Source organism: Mauremys mutica, chromosome 9, assembly GCF_020497125.1.
Source record: "Mauremys mutica isolate MM-2020 ecotype Southern chromosome 9, ASM2049712v1, whole genome shotgun sequence".
Taxonomy (NCBI): Eukaryota; Metazoa; Chordata; order Testudines; family Geoemydidae; genus Mauremys; species Mauremys mutica.
Window position 1 is genome coordinate 903,282 of NC_059080.1, and position 13,886 is coordinate 917,167.

At 48.9% G+C, this 13,886-nt stretch overlaps 1 protein-coding gene across 4 annotated transcripts in view; it reads right to left on the reverse strand.

The window, feature by feature from the left end:
- FOXO4 (forkhead box O4) overlaps window positions 1–13,886 on the reverse strand; it is a 57,027-nt gene that overhangs the window by 14,872 nt on the left and 28,269 nt on the right. For 3 of the 4 annotated variants that reach the window (XM_045029865.1, XM_045029863.1, XM_045029861.1), the window contains one exon: window positions 7,685–13,786. The exons of the other annotated variant lie outside the window; for it this stretch is intronic. The gene's annotated coding sequence lies outside the window, so the exon portion shown is untranslated. Of the gene's footprint in view, window positions 1–7,684; window positions 13,787–13,886 lie in introns of those variants that run through there. 4 annotated transcript variants of the gene reach the window in all.

A 13,886-nucleotide genomic window follows, 5' to 3' on the forward strand; every position in this document is an offset into this window, starting at 1 on the left:
GTTTCGCGTGCCCCGGCTGGAGAGCCAACCCTTGTACAAGTGTGCTGTAGTCCATCTGCTCTGCCTGCGGAGCTGGTGGCAGGCAGGGCCGAGCTGCACTGCCATAGCTTGTGCAGGCTTTCTACAGCAGGTCTGGTCATCTGTGTGCTGTGGTGCCTGTGTTCCTGAAGTCTCCTGGCTTTGCCTGAGCCCATGGAGATGCAGCAGTGCTGTATGGGCTCCCTGGCTGGTCAGACCTGGGGTAAACCTTTCTCCCCTCTGGTGCCCTTTGGCGCCATTGCCATAGGAGCCGATGAACTGTCCCTCCTCGTAAAGGAGACTGCTAGCCCTGCTGCTTTGGCCAAGCTCCATCTTCTCTCGCCCACAGCAGCACTTTTTCTCTTGCTGTCCAAAACAGCTCTGGGATCTTGCAGCACTCTGCTCAACAGCGCCCAGGGAGCGTGACTGGATGGGAAAAGGGTTAACTGAACCTACAGGACTTCACTGCAAGAAGGGAGCAATACTACTACAGCTGTGGGGGTGGGGCAGGAAGGGGTTGGGTAGCCTTAACCTCCCCTCCCACCACAGGTTGTAGAACAGGAGTGAATTTAAGGCTTCACTCCTGCCAGGGCAGCCTGCCTTCAAAGAAGGTGGGTGGGCAAGTGAGTTGTTCTGGATCCCTGGAACAGCACGAGCCTGGCAAATGTTTCAACAGGAAGCTTTCTGGCCAAAGCCATGCAGGGGCTGATGACAATGTGGAAGCAGCTGCTCCTTTCCTATGCTGATTATCAACACTTCGGGTCAAACAAACTGTAAGATGTAAACTAAGTAGATCCCACTGGATTTTATCACTTCTGAATGGAACTGGGAGAGGGGGTTTGCTTTTTTTGGCAGTGTATTTGCTGAAAAAGGGAAGTTTTGGTCAACCTTAAACTATTTGCAAGTACGTCTAATTTGCCTAATAGTTTTGACTGAAGTGGAAAAACTCAATGTTTCTGGAAATTTCAGCTCTCTGCACAGTAGCTACCCAAAAGGCTAACAGTGTTAGGGCCTATTCGGAAAGGGATAGAAATCCATGGTGCACCCACACCTTGAATAATCTGTCCAGTTCTGGTCGCCCCATCTCTGAAAAGGTACAGAGAAGGGCAACAAAGATGATCAAGGGTATGGAAAGGCTTCCATGTGAGGGGAGACTAAAATGACTAGGTCAGTTCATCTTAGAAAAGAGATTAAGGGGTGTATATAATACAGATGTGTAATACAAATGACTGGAGAAGTTTTATTTACCCTCTCCCACAATACAAAAACTAGGGGTCACCCAATTTAATAGCCAGCAGCCTTAATGCAACCATGAGGCAGTACATTTAGACACCACGCACACTTAACCTGTGGAACCCATTGCCAGGGGATGTTGTGATGGCCAAAAGTATTAACTGGGATTAAAAAAAAAAAAAGTTCATGGAAGATAAATCCAGCAATGGCTGTGGACCAATACAGTCAGAGATGTGACCCTAAACCTCTGACTGCCAGGAGCTGGGAGGAGAAAACTGGTGGCTCATTCCTATTGCCCTCTTCAGTACGCTCCCGCTGAAGGCCTGGTACTGGCTCCTGTCAGACAGAACCCCCCATGGACCATTGGTCTAACCCAGCATGGCCATTCTCATGTTGGTGTTTCAGTAACATCTACTTCAATTTGCCCTAAAACCTAAAATGCAGGCATTTCTCAGAGAAACAATGCTGGAGCTCTTATCACCTTTAACTCAGAGGTGGGGGTTCATTCTGGCAATTCATAATAGTCATTAGGCAGAGGAGTGCGTGATGTAGCCTGGAGGGTAGGGCACTCATCTAGGAGCTGGGAGATTCAAGTTCAAAGTAGCATTACACTGTTTCATCAGGCTAGACTGAGAAATACCCCAGGGGGGTGGTGCTAAGCCACTCGCACAATGTGGGAGCCCCAAGTTAAATGCCTTGTGTACATTAGCCAGAAGGTAAAATTGACCCTGGGACTTCTGCAGCCTAGGACCATAGAAGAACCTTGGTTGTAAGAGAGGTCCTCTTCTCTCCCTCCCGCCCCATATCATGGTTTTGTGAATCTAGTCCTTTGCTGATAATACATTAAATCAACATGAAAAGTTTCAGGTTGAAACAAATGTTTCATGTTTCATTTAGGAGTAGGTTAGATAAATGTCTATCAGGGATGGTCTAGACAGTATTTGGTCCTGCCATGAGGGCAGGGGACTGGACTCGATGACCTCTCGAGGTCCCTTCCAGTCCTAGAATCTATGTTGACCCACCTCTAAATTTTGACATTTTATTTTCTGCAAGTTTCTGAAAAATTGCTATTTTAGTTTGAGATGAATTTTTTTTCTCATTACTAGTGGAGGGGGAAAAATACACATCTCTACTTCTGGCTCTGGAGTTACAATTAACAAACCAAACTTCTGTAGGACTCAACTGGTTACTAAAGCTGTGCCTACACTGCCACTTCCAGCGCTAAAACTTTAGTTGTTCAGGGGTGTGAAAAAACACCCCTCTGAGTCACAAAAGGTTTAGTGCTGAAAAGCACCAGTATAGAGAGCACTTGCGCTCCCGGCAATAAAGCTACTGCTGCTTGTGCAGGGTGGTATTTTTTTTTTTTTTTAAATCGCCGGGAGAGCTCTCCCCCAGCGATAAAGTGTGTCTACACTGCCCACGTCACAGCACGGCCTCAGCAGCGCTGCAACATGGGGAGCGTAGACGTACCCTAAGTGGCTCCGGCAGTATTTTAAATGCCCAAGCACTCAGCTTAGCCTGGTTTTTCATTCGCCATGCGGTGTTCAGAGGCTTGAAGATATTAGCATAGTTACCATCACAGCAAGGGATGTGCAATGTCTCTACTTACACCCCACGAACAGTGGCCCTCCTGTTAGAGGGAAGGCGAAGTTCCACCGTGTTTCTATTGCACTACAGGATTACAAGAGGCTGGGGCAACCTTCCCTGCTCCCAAGGGCCTGACAATCCCTCTCCTAACCTTGGATTCAGATTCTCTCAGCTGAAGGGGAAAAAGTTGAAGATAACTGGCTTGTACCTTCCTTGAACCAGCAATTGTGGATTTAATCTGAGCTGCACCAGGAAGCTTTCTAAGCTACATGTTGACCACTGATTAAACAGCAAGTGCTTGAGTCCCACTTCTGACCCCTCCTCTAGCAGGTGTGAAGAACAGCAGCTCCTCTTAACTAACAGGGCAGGGGTAGTTAAAATAGTCACTTCAAATTCCTGGCTCCTGCTGCTTTGTGTAGTCACTAACCTCAGTGCAAAGTAGGTAGTGAACACTCCCCTTCTGGTGGGGCCATGTTCCTGCTTGCTTTGCACTAGCGTAAGGGACCACAGAAACAGACCCCAAGCCATGGCCGTGGCATTCACAGCTCTGCTAGACTTAGCCTTTCCCCAGTAGGGGCATCCCCTCTTACACAGCTGGGAGCTGTAGACCCTGTTCAGCAGCTAGTGTGTTCTGCATGCGTGAGCACTTGCCCAGGGCGGGAGGCATTCCTGAGAAGTCAGTCGGGGAACTTTTGGAATCACTAAGGAGCTCACAGAAGTTGTCAGAAAGCTGCGTGAGTGTGGCTGCCCATTCACCAGCAGGTGGCACCCTAGCCCCACAACTGTCCTCTTACACAGGCTGCATAGCTCAGGCATGTGCCCTCTGGCTGGTTCCCTACAGAGCCCCTGGCAGGGAGGGAGACGGAGAGCCTGGCACCTGACTGATTAAACCCGACACTCCTCCCCTCAGCCAGCTGAGCTGAGCAGAGGAATGTTCTCTCCAGGTCTGTTTTCAGAAACACCTTCAGTTCTGCTGCAGAGGGAGGTGGTTCTCAGCCTGTGGTACATGTATCGCTGGGGATACACACAGGTCTCTCTCGGGGGAGTGCGGGACATCAACTGACCTGGCTATTTGCCTAGTTTTACAACAGGCTACACAAAGAGCACTAGTGAAGTTAGTACAAGCTTAAAATTGCAGAGAGTCAATGACTTGTTTGCACTGCTCTATGCTATACACTGAAATGTAAACAATATTTATACCCCAATTGATTACTGATGAGATGGTGAAAGTCTCATGTTGCACCCCCACCCCTGAATTCCATAAGCAAGCAGGTCCATGCTGGAGATTATTGCTCTAGTACTATTTTTGCTGCCAAAAGTGGGACAGCAGAACCCCTGTCCCACAGCTGTGAGCTCAGCTGCCACTCACTCTCTCTTCTAAAGCCTAAAGCAAAAGTATCATCTCTCTCTCTCTCATTTGGATTCAGGCCATCAGGGCACATGAGCCAGGGGGCAGGGCACAGAGCAGTTGCCAGCCTAGCATGATTCCTTCTCACTGCCTCACACACAAGGCCGTGTTGGCAGGGGCAGGCGGGAGCTGCTTTGTAAGAGTGGAGTGTTCCCAAGTTTTCTGCTGGGAGGAATGGTATGCACTAGTCCCTGGAGAGCAACGACCAGTGCTGGGATAGTTAGTGTCCACAGCTTGTCCATTGCCCCATCACAGGACAGGTTTGGGTACAGCTCTTGCAATAGCAGGAGTAATAAAGATGTAATGGAAATGTGGACACCCATCAAGCAGTGACCTGCCCTAGGTTCAATTTCCTCCCCTTCTCCCAGCACACTGACCTGCACTTGGCCTCTCACCAGTTGCTGGGGCCAGGAAGCAGAATAAAGCAGGTGGGATGCTCCCTCCTGGCACTTTTCACAGGTTGCATGTTCTCCACCCCAACAATTTCTAGTCCCACTTTCCCCTGGAGGCAGCAAGGGAGGGCCAGGGTGAAAGTAACTTAACAGACTTACCGGTATGCAGGGTGGCTGGGGTGAGGGGGCAGCTCTGGGTCCCTGGAAGGGGCGGGGCTGGGGCCAGACTCCCGTAGCCAGCCCTTCAGCACTGCCCAGCCCACACTGCCTGGGGCTCTGGCAGCAATTTAAAGGGCCAGGCCCTGGGGCAACTGCACCTTTTGCATGCCCCCTTCCCCCCATCAGTGGCCCTGCTGGTACAGGCACCTGTGCACTGGCTTTCTTACTGGTATGCCATACTGGACCGGACCGGCTTACTTTCACCTCTGCGCAGGGCAGGACATTTGTTCAACCTCATACTGCAGTGTTTAAAACAATCTCTAATTAGGGATTAGGATGGGCCCTCAGGGGTGGGTGTTATCCCACATCTGCTAATTGGGGTTCTTACACCTTACTCTGAAGCATCTGGTGCTGCTCACAGTCAGAGGGGTCACTGGGCTAGATGGACCTTGGCTTTGATCTAGTCTAGAAATTCATATGTGCCTAAAATAAGACTAGGCCCAGGTGAGAGCTGCCTCCCACCACGGAGCTGCTCAGCTCTGGACTGGACGGTGGGAGCCTCATGAACAATGTCAGTCTGAGCATTGTTATAAACAGACAAGACTAGCTCAGAGTATAAAGCACGGGCAAGCTAGGGTGACAAAGCATCTAAAATACCCATTTTCATTTCAACCATCTGCCTTGTATTCCTTCCATGTGACCTGCTGTGTTCTGTCCCAGTTTAATGTAGCACCTGGCAGCAGATTAGCCTTCCCAATTAAAGTCTTAAATGGAGCTTTTCCTTTAGCACAACACATCTGACAGTGCAAGGGTTTGGCCATGCAGGGGGAATGCCCCAGTAGAAGCCCCTCAGAGCAGAAATAGCTAAAGCTCATTTAAAACTCAGCAGCCTGGGTGCAGCAGTTGGGAGACACCCAGTCCTATTAACGTCAGTGACACTGTTATCCTTGGGTTTGAGTCAAAATTGTAGGAGAAACGCACCCCTATGATGCTCAGCAGCTTGAATGGAGCAACCAGCCCCTGCCCGCAGTGAGCAGCTGCAGCACAAAGGTCCCCTTCCATAATTCTATTTGCATTAATTATTGTAACTCTTGATATTCTTGTTATCCATATAAATGTCCAGTCATACTCAGTTTAAATTGTTTGGTTCAGCAACATTCTGTAGCAGTGAGTTCCACTAATTGTTACATGAAAAAGTATTTCCATTTATTGGTTTTGAATTTCACACCATTTCATTAAATGTCTCCTGCCTCCTGTATCATGTCACAAGCCAAAAAGTCCCTCCATGTTCTCTTGAAGATTTATTATTTCATATACTTTTATCATCTTTCTTTTTACTCTCTCCTTTCTAAGGCACCAGTCCCAATCTTTCAGGTCTCTTTGGATGCAAGTTTTCCTCTGACCTGCCCCATTCCCCTTGAATTCTGCACTCACCTTTTTGCAATAGGGTGACCAGTACTATGCACAGTACCGGCTGAGGGCGTACTATTTTAAGGCCAGCAGGGACCATCCAGACTGACTTCCTGCATAACTCAGGCCAGAGAATTTCCACCAGCACTTCCTCCAGCAAACCCAGAACTTCTCGCTGAGCTGCAGCAGATCTTTGTATCTTTCTAAATCATCATGTGAAGTCTCCAAGTGATGGAGAGGCCACCACGTCCATCAGCAAGTTGTTCCAACAGGTAATTTCCAACACCTAAATTGCACCTTGTTCCTAGTATGAACTGATCAAGCTTCCACTAGAGCTTGTTCTGCCTTTGTCTGCTGGATTAAAGAACCCACTGAAATGAGAAATCTTCTCCCTACATAGGTACTTCTGGACTGTCATCAACTCACTGCTTAAACTTCTATTTGATGAAGCTCAATCTATTGAACATCTTTAGTCTCACTATCAGACAGGTTTTCCAGACCTTGTGATTCTTATTGCTCTTTCTTGACCTTCCAATTTGTCAATATTTTTAAGTTGACACCATAACTTGACACAATATCCCAGTAAAAGCCTCAGTAGTGCTGTATACAGAAGTAGTAACATCTCATCACTAACTCTTTATGGACCTGCATATACATCTTAACATCAGTGGCTAAAAGCAAACGTGCATGGAGCTCATATCCCCTTGGTTTCCACCATGACCGTAAATCCCTTTGAGTCACTGCTACCCAGGATGCAGTTCCCATACTGTGTGGCCTACATTCTTTGTTCCTAGAAGTAAGATCTTGCACATGGCTCTGTGTCATAGGTATGGTGGTGAGATAGCTCCAAGCTCACAGGAACTGACATCAGCAGGTGGTGCCTGGCTGGAGCCCAAACAATGGAATAGCCATTCTCTTTTTGATGACTGTGCTGGTAGCACCTGCTGCAGAGATGAGCTTGCTCCTGAAGTGCTTGGCTACCCTAAGCAAGCCTCAGCAGCTGCTGGGGGAATAGGTGATGAGAAGGCAGAGAGACTAAGAACCTTTTCATTTGTACACTTAGGGTTAGAAGCTCCAGGAATTGCTGACACTGGTGGAAGCTGCCTGATCGGAGTCTTGAATACAGCTAGGGTGGGGAGCAAGAATAAGGTGGGCTATTTCCATAATCTGATCAGGAAGGGACCTTTGGGATGGTTTCCACACTAGATGAGCTCTTCAATTATTGCATCCCTTCAAGAGGGTCTCGGAGCCAGCAGCACCATTTGCCCTTACACCCAGCCCGTGGGAGCAGTGAGGGGGAGCTCCTCACACAGCATCCTGGGAGTCTCAGGGCAGTGCCCATGCACTGCCTCTTCCACCTCAGGCTGGCACAGGGACATTCAGATCGGAGTGCCTGGCCCCAGCAGCCAGCTGAAATCAGAACACGTCTGGGTCTCACCAGCAAAATGGACACCAGAAACTGCACCAGACACAGAGCAAAGGATTACAGATCTTTATTTGTCAAACTTTCCCCCTAGTCTAGCACATTCTACACAGTCTCATTAGCACAGATGGTAACAGAGCCTGTAATAGTTCAGAAATCACACTGCTAAGGAGAGCAAACAAAAAGCAGAGATTTTAAAAGTAAAAAACGTCATGAGAAATGAGTGAGCGAGAGTGCAGCTGGGGCAGGTGTGGGAACCTATGCCAGCCGGTGCTGCTACGCTGTGGGGACAGGGGCCTGTGCCAGCAACAGAGAAACCCTGCTTGTGAGCAATAGGCTGACACTCTTAGCATGTTGGTGCAGGCATCCCACCACGAGAGCAAGAGGCTGGGCCATAGTCTAGAGGGAGTGGAGAGTGACTCTACAATACTGTCCTGGAAAGAGCAGATCATGGGATGATTTCCTATCTCTGCAGCCTAATGAAAGTCTCCTTCCAGGAGAACTGATGCATCCTCCAAGCATCCAACTCCCCCTCTTGGCACTTCACCATACAGCACTCAGATGATTGCAAACATCCCCTTCAAGCTACAAACCATGAAACATGCTGTCAACAGCCTTCACAAGACCACCATGAACACAGCTCTGCAAGGAGCTGCTTCACCGTCTTGGCCACTTATACACCTGGGCTCCCTCCTTTCACCTCAGCACCAAGGGGTGGAACAGTCAGTCACTGACACCACCCATTTTTGTCAACACAATGACTAAATCAGACTGTCCCATGCAGAGCTTCTTCCCTCAGGATGTACCCTGGCACAGGGACTGAATTGCTTGGTGCTTTGAGAGGGATCCCTTTTCCCACAGAACGAGTTACTGCAGGGGGAGAGCAGTGGCGGCAGTGGGTTCCATGCACTGACCGATTATCACAAGGACAGACCTCTCCAGGAAATCCATCTTTTAGGCTCCGTCTGCAATTACAGCAGTGTGCAGAGTACAGGCATTACACATGTAGCTACATGGCACATGAAAAGCTTTGGCAATGGGGAGCTCCTGGAACTTTCCCAGCAGCCTCTTCCCCGCAAGAGCCTTTCCCTGCAGTGGTGAGGCAGCGGGACACTACGCTGCTAAAAACAGCAATGTAGACATGGGAGGCGCCGCTTAGGTGTGCAGAGACGTGTAGGGTACTCTAGTCGCCTAAACTCACCATTCACACTGCTATTTATATCCATGCCAGCTGGGCGTGCAGTGTCTGTACTCTACAGGCCATGGCAAGCACAGACGTAACCTTACACAGCAGAGCAAGGATTTAATTTTCATCATCAAGTTTTTTAATGTAATCACAACCAATCCATTTTCTTACCTCAGATGGAGTTTGGGTAGGGGGAAGACCTGAACCCCAAACTATCCTCCCTCATGCTCATGTCCCACAACTTTAAATGATGGATCCAAACTCTCACTTTACTTTGATCAGAAATAAACCAACAAGGCTCACGACAGTCCTCTGCCATGCAGAGCAGGGCCCATTCAGAGCAACTGCATCACACTGGTATGAGTGCCTCTGCCTTCTGAGGCCCGCCCAGGCTTACACGGTGACGCACAGGGGCTTCTGAGGGCAATACCGCCCTGGAGCCTGACTATAAATAAGCAACTAAATTTAAAAAAAAAATGATGGCCTAAATAAAATCTTTCTAGGCATTTCCTTTGGAAAAGCTGATTAGTGCTGTGTGCTTCTAGTATGCACATCATTGATAAGATACACATGGTTTCTGGAACCCTCCCTCTGTTTTAGTTTCTCGTCAGGTTTGTTTGCAGATTTAAACACACAGTGTAGCAGGAAGGGACAACCTGACAAAGGGGAGAGTGAAGGGTTCCAATAAGCTTTGGCTATTCAAAGTTGTTAGTGACAGTAAGACTAGGGCCACTTGAAGGTATCACAGACCCGCAGAGTGCCTCAAGGAGGCTGCTGAACGCAGATGTACACAGAGGCAATGGCTTTGCCTCATGCTGGCTCCACAGGCAGATAGTGCACAGAATCCTTCGTGGCCCTGGGCAGCTCAATGCTATGAACAATTGTAGTTGAATCCAGGAATGGAATAACGAAGTGTGGCCTGAGCTCAACTAGTGTATAAGGCTGAGAGGACACCACGCAGCACCATACTGTATCGGGCCTTGTGCTTACAGCCCTGCACCCCTCCCCACTAACTCTCTCAGGCATGCGTCCAGAAGGACAGCCACCTCAGAACACAGCTGTCCCCCACCCACACTACGTAAAGTGATTCTACATGTGGAATCCTCCACCAGGCCTCCATCCGAATGAGGACTGGACGCTTCACTACAGGTTACCCACTAGCACTTGGGGAAATGCTAGAGGAGCACAATATTTATGGACAGAGCTAGTCAGAAGTTTGGGAAGGGGCATAACAGGCGCAACTGCCAAATTCTTCCTCCTCTTGCCCTCATCCATTCCCTAGACCCACCACACACTGCCCTGTAGAGGAGAAGGGCTGATTTGCCACCTTGACAGTAGACTGAGCCCTGTTGCTTTTGGCTCCATTCCTCACAGCACTGGGAAGTCTCCCATACTGTCTTTCTTAACACCTATGAGCAACTGAGTGTTAACCTCAAACATTGTAGTTTGCTGCTGCAGGCCAGAGCCAGCAGCAGGACACCAGCACCACCACCTGTTCTTCCCCTGGCAGATAAGGCTGCCAAAATGCTTAGAGATAAACCACTTGTGCCCTATGCTTGATGCAACTGTATAAGGATGTGCTGTAGCATTACTGCTCACTTCCTGCTGTGGCCATCTCCTAGGTGGAGCAATGGAAAGTCTGGCTGAAGTTAAGTTTCCAGATACCAGGAAGAGGTGGCAGCAGCAGTGAGTCCTAGAGTCTGCTTCTGAGTTGTCATTTAACTCCCTAAGGAAAAGGTCTCAGTCCATCCTAAGTGCAATAAGTGCTCTGTGAGAGTATCCCAGTGAGAGATGGTGCAGCAAGGGTCCAGCAGGGAGAGGGAGCAGCTACAACAAATTCCATCTCTTGAAGCCAGTGAGGCAGCAATTCCAGCGACTCTCACTAGGCCTGACTGCAGCTCCTAGAGCTACAATGGGTCAAGGGAAGTGCACAGTTGTGAGAAAAGCCACCTAACTGCCTAGCTCCCAGGAGTGCGATATCAATGCACAGACCCATGGCCCACAGGCTGTAACAGGCACTGAGTGTGTTAGTCACTAACATGCTGCTGCTTACAACGCACAGATATGCTCACTGACGGCTCTGGCTTGCACTGGGTTTGCAGGTCTGAGGTACTGGTAACTAACATTACAGTCCTGCGCCTTTAGGCTCTGTCTTCGCTGTTGGCTAACCACAGCGTAAGCCATCATGGGTCAGTCAACACAAAACACGATAGCCTAACCAACACTGTCAATGTCAGCACGCTGTGTCACACAGTGGTGTCACTGGTGCCCTATGTGGTCGTGTGAAGGAATACAGCCAACGTGGGCACTATCCTGAGATTCATAGTGCCACAGCTCACTGCACTGCTCTATGCTCACATTCGCAGGGTATCTACCCACACTGGGGATTGTAGGAGGAAGTGATCTAGGCCTGGAAAACTCACTTGTGGCATTAACCATGCTGGTATGCTGTCACGTGCCAAAGGAAAGGATCCAGCTTGCCCTAATAATCGGACCATCAGCCGCTGCTCTTTATGGAGGCAATGTGCACAATTGGTGCCCGGGGCTTGTGGGAAGGGATTGGAGGACTATCATCTCTCAATTGCACTGACTGACTCTGGCTAAATGTTTTCACTGGTGGTACCCCAGTTTAGCAAAGCATGGGATAAGCGATGTTCAGGTCTCCAGTAGTTCTAGTGAAACCCTGAAACAACATGCAGAGAAAGCAGCAAGCAATACAAACTCCCATAGGGTGGTGACCAGATGAGATGAAGAAAATACCGGGACACATTGGGGGGCGGGGGGAGGGATCTGCCGGCAGAGAAAAAAGAAAAAGCCGAGTGCTGCCAGCGGAGCAAAAAATTGCATTCCGACCAAAGATCGGTCGGGATGCGGGACAACCACCCAAATATTGGGATGGTCCCAATTTTATCGGGATGTCTGGTCACCTTAAACTCCCAGCACCTCACCACATAAACCTTCCACAAGAAGACTCATCTGCCATCTGCAGAAAGAATGCTGGAGACTTTCTGCATTAACAAATCCCATAGAACACTGCAAAGAATCATCCCCTCCCCAAAATCCTACCACCACAAACACCCGAAGGCTGAAAGAAAACTGCCAGCTGACCCTCATAGCCCCTTCAGGTCCTGGTTGGGGACAAAACCTGTTCACAGGTCAGAACCCCAATCAGACTCCTACAGCACTGCCTACAGGACTAGAATTAGCAAGTAGTAGCAGAAAAACTTCAGTAACAAAAGGAAAAACTATAGAAACCAGGACAACCAGGTTGTCAGCTACTAAAGCTGACTGAACTCCTGGCTTCAAAATAGTGGGGGACGAAGGCAGCACAGAACGTCAGCAGGCCTGGTTCAGCCTCCCTCATTAAGTAAGAGGTTAGGGAACCTAAGCCTCTGAAGCATCAGCTACTCTAGGGCTTAACATACCCAGCTTATCCCCTGTTAATGATTAGCCAAGAGCACAAGGTTAGGGGATACTTAGTGGGAGTGTCCAATCACATGGCCAGAGACTGATCTGCTGCAGTCTGATTTCTGTAAACACCTCTCCCATTTGATTTGAAGAGTGTGGCTATTCCCCAAGCACTCCGAAGTGTCTCCCCCACCCCTTCCCAACTGTATTCATACCCCATAACCCCAGGCTTGTTCCCAGCCTCACTGTAGTGTTCATGTGGTATCAACAGGATAAAGTTGCAGAAAACAAGTGTGTGTTTTAATCCAATAATCTTGTTTCTCAATTTAAAAAATATATATATATTTTAAAAGGTTTAGAAAAAGCTTCTAATTAATTTGCAGCTAGTTTTACATATAGATTACAAGAAATGTACAACCCCCTTCCCACATGGTTTCAAACTGTGGGGGCCTGCCAGTTCTTCCCCCAATCAGACACATAATTGAATGTCAAGTGTATTTATTCTCAGCACAGCTTTGAAAGGCAAATCTGCCATTGGTACCACCTTCTTAGAGGGAGAGATACCCAGTACGCCAATGGAGACATGTGGTTACACTGGCTTTCAATATAGAAAGCCCTTAGATTAGTAAAAAAATATTTCATCTATAGAAAATGCCCTTCTGAAAAGCAACCAGGGCTCTGTTAAGGCCACACCCAGGTTTCCCATTTCTCTGCTGTAGCAAGACAGCCCAGAAACAAACCCTCCCAAGATGTTTTGGAGTCCCAGCAACAGCAATCAGCACCTGTGACTATTTTCCAGCAGCCTGCTGTATCAGGAAAGTGCTTAGAACAGCACAGGACTTCTCTAGAACATGCTACTCATTCAATGGGGCCCAGTTGGCACAGTGAAATTAAACTGTAGGTCCTCCTCCTCTGCCTAGGTGAGCAAAGGGAAGCCTCTCTGGCTGCCACTCCCTCATCCCTTCAGATGGGTGCAGAACGGTGGGGTACTTTGAAATCAAACCCCAATCCATCCAACACCCTATTCCTACCAGGCTTCTGCCAAGAGGCTCCTTCTAATTCTTCTAGAAGTCTGGAGTACCGAGCACAAGGCTGGTGGCTGAAGGAAGGGCCCAGCTACTCCATCCCAGAGGGCAAGGTGGGGACAGAATAGGCCCCTTTTGACAGCCAGAGGCACTGGGCGAACTGCTGCTATGGCAGAGATAAGGCAGCCTCCAACACACCCAACCCTTTCCATTGGATAACGCTGTTGTCTGGCATAACAGCCTTTGGCCAAGCTTGGGGATTTTCACCAGAGCTCCTCTTCGAATGTGCATAGCCCAGGGGCTTCTGCAGAAGATCCGGGGCACGTCAGGGTGTGTAGGAAGAGACGCAGCACACAACTGGATTTTTTCTTCCTATTGCAACCAGGCCCAGATTTGCCACCTTCCTCCCAGGTGAGCAGTTCTGTCTGCCCCCGGCATGGTGTGCAGAGAAGCTGCGTCCAGTGCGCTCTGTGTTTTCAGACTCTGCCAGGGGTGGGAAGTGAAGTCAGGACCCAACATTCAGAAACCTGAAGGACACTAGGAAGAAGAAAAACAAAGCAGGTGATTAGATCTCAGCCTCAAAAGGAGCCCTGGACAGAAACAGATTTGGGGGTAATTATCATTAAGCAGAGGCATC